This window comes from Phalangium opilio, unplaced genomic scaffold (assembly GCF_054372755.1).
Source record: "Phalangium opilio isolate 3A_F unplaced genomic scaffold, DU_Popi_V2 ptg000095l_1, whole genome shotgun sequence".
NCBI lineage: Eukaryota > Metazoa > Arthropoda > Arachnida > Opiliones > Phalangiidae > Phalangium > Phalangium opilio.
Window position 1 is genome coordinate 281921 of NW_028324200.1, and position 6000 is coordinate 287920.

Below are 6000 nucleotides of genomic sequence, written 5' to 3' on the forward strand. Positions count from 1 at the left end.
TTTGCCAGTTTGGACGCAATCACTAATTATTCTCAAAAGCCTTTCTGGTGTCCAAAATAATTTTCCTTATAAAGTTATGAATGAAACCCTTTAAAAAATACGCAACTATTAGCTTTAAACGTGAAAAACAAAATTTTTATTTACTGGAAAATAATTATAATGAATACCATAAATAAATATCAACCAGGGAAATATAATTCCAAATTGTGTGCTATAAATAAACGTAGCAATTATCAAACCAAATGTGTTTTTAAAATAAATCTTTAGCACATTCCAATAAAATAATCATGCGTTTAACCAAAATATTCTTAAACCAATTTATTGTTTTAATGATTTGAAAGTAATTATTGAACAGCCATAACCTTAAAAAGTTACAATTTATATTTTATAAAATAAATAATACTATTATTTGACATCAATAAACTACTGTAACTCTCATTTGACTTTATTTATCAAAGGTAAAATAGTTGCCATTAGTTTCATAAATACTAGTAAATAATTTGTTGGTCCTGGTATTTCCTATATTCAATGATAAATCTAAGCACAGTTCCATTGCCAGACTCCCCTAGTATGCTGGCTAATCATTTATCATCTATCCCAATGGCTAAATCCAATTAAGATTGTACTTAAGAACAGAGCTAAAAATAAAATATGCCAAACTACCACACTATACGGAAGAGAAATTCTTTTTAAGACACGCCAAAGGAGGGGCCCTTTGCATTAAAACTGAATGGCTAAATGTATTCCTGTTATTGTATATCAAATTATTATGAAATTGCCATCTTTTCCAAAATACTACAAAATATTATATTGCCAAATTATTGCTAGTTGTCTTATTTAATCATGTCATTTTTAACAAAAAATTTACCATTTTATTTTCTTAAATTAGGTTAAAGTTAGAGCACCACAAAAGATGGTATTCTATATGTTGAATCTTGTGTAAAGGTTAAGAGAAATATCCGTTCTGAATAAGATGTTGTTGACACAATGACATTGGAAATGGGGTTCAAAATTAGCCTGAAAGCAACTAGTATATTCTGGTCTGGGTTCATCAGAAATAGTCAAACTAAAATCGTTGTCATGACATCACACCCTCGTATATCTTACTTCATCAGCTCAAATTAAGATTAAAAATATTGATGTGACGTCCCCTTAGCTACTAGCTCTCAGTCTATTGAATGACAAACTATTTCCTTTTCTGCAGCATGCGGGAATGAGCACTGAAATAAATTTACCACCACATGTACGCAAAATTAATAAAAATTAAGACCGAAGTAACAGATATTAATCAAAACGCGTCTTGGATTTAACCAAGACCTAAAAAGTATCGATAAGAACAAGGTTAATCACTTGACTGAATGCGCAGATATTGAAACTTTTTTTTTAATTAAAACTTACATGCTTAAGAAAGTATGTTCCATCACCCTATTCCATTGAATAAACTTACTTTACTGGTAGTAAATTTTTTCCCTCTCAATAATTTTAAAAATTTACTTATCTCGGGTTTTCGAGCACAATTCCATTCCCCGAAAACATTTTATAACTACATTTATTATCACTTTTAAGAGTTTTCGTGTGGAAAAATACCTTATAACTAGTAACTACACGTAACAATGACAAAACGATTTAGGGTAGTCTGCTTTAGCTTCTGCTGCGCCCGATACGAACAAGGAGGATGTATAGTTGTATACCCCCTTGATTGAAGTACGCCTTGTGCCATTCTCATGCCTTGTCTTTCGCTGGCCTCGTCACCAAGGCAATAGCCCACTCAATTACGCGTTAAGCTGCTCGAGAATTCTGTGTGAATTACTTTTTAAGGTATTCGTCAGCAAATAGTAATTGTTTTTGAGAGCATTCCTCGCCTTGAAATAGGACAACTACGAAATAATTCGACCAAATTGAAGTTTAAATATTCGAACAAATCTTATTTTATAAATATCTTCTACCATTTCAATTTCTATAAAACTGTTCTACCAAATGCATAAAAAGTGCTACCAGAAGTCTCTGGGGCTACTAGAAATACAACATTTACTATAGGAAGATTCGCAGCGACAAGTTTAAAAATCCCATATTCCTTTAAAAACCGGTAATGCATTATCCTTGTTCCTGAAGATATACAGACTAAGTGGCAGAGTCGAGCCACAGCGTCGTAGATCACGCGACTCGGTGAACGCGGGCTATTTTTCAAAATAACCAAGTCATAATTTTCAGGCTACGACCACGCTTAAGTTAACAATTACAACAAAGAAAATCAAAAAATTACGCATATCATGCACGCCCCTACTGCTTGCGAACCATAGAAACGCCATGGCAGAACCGTTTGACCATTGTCTGTCGTACCGTTGCTATAGACCCTTTTTACGTAAAAAAGAGATGTCAATCCTTAGTATCGGGACATATGGGAGGGGGGGGGTTTGACCCCTCGCCGTCTCTGCTCTATTTATGATCTTTCCATCGACTCGACTCACTCGAGCGAGATGGAAGGCAAAGTTTTACCCCCGTGTCTTTCCATATCGAAGTGGTCTACTAACATAAGTCAGTTTAACCAAGAGTAAAAATCATAACGTCCATGTTGAATGTGCTGCCATTGTTGAAATTTGCACTAAAATTAACAAAAGGTTTCACTATGGAGCGTTCAGGGCATGAACGGGGATATGTTAGCAACCTATTAACGACACAATGTCATACACGTACTCTCTTAAAAGTGATAATAAATGTAGTTATAAAATGTTTTCGGGGAATGGAATTGTGCTCGAAAACCCGAGATAAGTAAATTTTTAAAATTATTGAGAGGGAAAAAATTTACTACCAGTAAAGTAAGTTTATTCAATGGAATAGGGTGATGGAACATACTTTCTTAAGCATGTAAGTTTTAATTAAAAAAAAAGTTTCAATATCTGCGCATTCAGTCAAGTGATTAACCTTGTTCTTATCGATACTTTTTAGGTCTTGGTTAAATCCAAGACGCGTTTTGATTAATATAAAACTTGACTTACGTTACGTTTCGCAAGTTACATAGAATGTAATGAAATATGATAGTGGTCAATACCGGATGCTGCGCAGAAACATCTCCTTTCGTCATTAACGGGGCGGAGAAATTGTCACGCTGAGCCAAAACCAAAAAAAATATTGAAAAAGCGTTAATGGACCCCTTGGTCAGTGAATAATTTTATTTTCTTACAGATACGAACGAGAATCAGAAATCCATGATTTTATCTTCAGTTTACCAGAACTTGTTGCATTACCTCGAGGTTCCGAGGAATTCTTGTTATTTTCTCCAACTCCCTAAAATTATTTGGTTAATCTCTCTGGTTATAAACATCCATTATTTTTTTCCTGAAATATTTTAAATTCAGAAAAATTATTAACTAACAAAAAACACACTATTCGCAACGCTAATGGGCTCTAGACAATTCCAGACTAACTTCAAATCAAACAGTCCGCTATTACAGTCGATACAAAATGAACAATTATTTTTAAGCATCAACAAACACTCTTAATTTTATGAAGTTCGTGGAATAACTCTAATGAGATTAATGTGAATCGATAATAATGTTTACACGAAGTGCCTACGATTTGAGAAAGCTGACATAATGAAGTACGCCTCTATCTTTTGGGTAAATGGTCAGTTGGTCACTGAGAAGCTCGTTATTATTATGGACGCGTCTGTTTACTTCTATTTGCTTTTCTTTTCGGCTTAAACCGTCATTTATTTTCCGACAAAATCATTATTCTTTAGAGGAGTAAAATTTGATTCCGGAGAAGTTAACCCTTTAGGGCTAACACCAGAGCCACTTCCCATTCGTGGACGTAATATTTACTCGTAGAGCGGCGATTTCTGGTTGAGCATAAGTTTTAGGCGCCACTTTTTTATATCAAAAATAGCTTCTATTATACGGGACTCATCTACTTTCATATTTAAATCGAGAGGTGGCAGTACTCACTGCTGCCCAACCCCGAAAAGAATTCTCGGATTTTTAAACAGCTACAAAAGGCTACCAACTATTCTACTCCGGAATCAAACTTTACTCCACCAAGATTATTCGCTATACACTAATGAACTCTTTTAAAAACATTTTAGATTAAAATGAACGCTCCAATGACTTGATTAAAATATTGTGGCAATGTTTGGCAAAAGTTTGAATAATGGAGATTTCTATCAAGTTTTCATTGCTCTTAACAACCAAAAATAAAACAAATGCTACCCATAACATTTCCAAATCCACTATTTTCAGCCTCGAAGTTACAGATACAAACTAATGCGAAAATTAATAGAGAATTATTTATTTCATTCACAATACACTGAAATATAAATTAGTTTTTATTTTCAAGAAAAGGGTTATTCTGCGTAGGTAAAATATCAAAGTTAAAGCATCAAGCTGCATCATTCGAAAACAACAAGTATTTTAGTGGGTTAGGGATTACTTCATTCAGACTCAATCGGTCATTGTCTTCTGAATAGCGTATCTGTGTCTTTAAAAATTTTGAAACTTCTTTAGAAAATAATAATTAGCAACTATGTAAGTTTAATAAAGTAATATTATTTGTATGCTATGTTTATTACATAGACGTGAAAGAGAGTCAGATCTGTTTGCGTAATAAATAGAATATCGTGTTCGAGGCTTCGCAAATGGCAACTGTGGCGATCGAAATGCCGCTTAAGTAGACAATGAAGGCCCGTAACAGAAAGTCCAATGACAAGGGCGAAAAATCCTCAATCTGCGATGACTCAAGCAACACATTGCCTGCAGTTTTCGTAGTGTAAATCCGTTTGTTAGGTGTAGCTTGTCGCGTCTCTACAAATCGCAAACACCTGTAGAAATAAGAAGCGAAACTGCCATCATAAATGATAATCATTAAATATTTGGGGTTTTTAGTATCTTACAAATAATCAAGTTGGTTGAGAATGCTTTTTGGCATTCTCTTGTTGAACAAGTAGTGTATAGCAATGGCTTCGTAATTGTTTTTCCCGATGTAAAACTCATTATCATATTTTTTGAGTTCATGTCGCATTAAATACAGAAAGAATGGTGTACTGTCCCTTTCGTAAAAAAATGCACCCGCGCCACTGGCAAACAAGTGGTCGGGGAAAAAATACAACTGCCTAATTTTTTTCAAGTATTGACTATCCGACCGGACTCTCTTCATAAAACGAGAATATTCGCCATTTTCAGTTTTCTGTAATAATAATGTTCACAATCATAACCAACGTATTTAATTATTCTCTGGGGAAAGCTCGTTCTTCGCTTACACCAAGTTGGCACGTAATCGTGTTTTATGTTATTTACTTCTAATATCAGAATACGGCGACAAAACTTAAATTTAAACGGCAAAATACTACAATAGTTAATTAGATAATGGTTTACTATCGGTCTTTGATGTTTTAAGCATCAACTTATTGCCTAAATTTTGAGCTTGTCATTTTTAAACCCTTAACTATTACAATGGCAAATAGAGAGCTCAAAGTATTACTCCATCTGTTATTATCTCATAAATTCGTGTGTTTGTCAACATAATTGGTGTCAATCGAGGTTGTCCAAGGATGTCGTCGATACTGTCGATGTGTTGGTCCTTAGAAATTAGTAGTTCGCCGCTCAATAATCCCGAATAACATTTGACAAAAAACATTGCGCCAAGTAACCAGCCCAGCAATAGAATTCTCGCGGCAGTTCCATCACCAACATCATCAGAATCTGAATTCAAATGAAAAGACCTGTTTACGCTGGGAAAAAATATGAGCGCCTAAATTTTTCTAATCTGGAAATCCTTGTGCGCAACTTAAACAAATGCTAATGAACTTAACAGTTTTCGAGGAGACCAGTGACGTATTTCCAAACATTTTCATAGATGATGCGGCGTAGAGAAGGTGTCCTAGTTGATTTGATATATTTGAGAAAGGATGTTGCTAGCACCATTAGGATCAAACAGGAAATCATCGTCAACCAGATAGTTCCGTTGAAGCCTTTTATCGCCAGACGACTTTCAGCCTGATTTCCTTTA

At 34.5% G+C, this 6000-nt stretch overlaps 1 long non-coding RNA gene across 1 annotated transcript; it reads right to left on the reverse strand.

Annotated features, from left to right (window-relative positions):
• Nucleotides 1–131: 131 nt before the first annotated feature.
• LOC149635030 (uncharacterized) lies at nt 132–2074 on the reverse strand. Its single transcript, XR_016372393.1, has 3 exons — nt 1108–2074; nt 869–1042; nt 132–795 (listed from the first exon to the last, which is right to left on the reverse strand). It is a non-coding gene; the product is annotated as an uncharacterized LOC149635030 (long non-coding RNA).
• Nucleotides 2075–6000: the final 3926 nt, after the last annotated feature.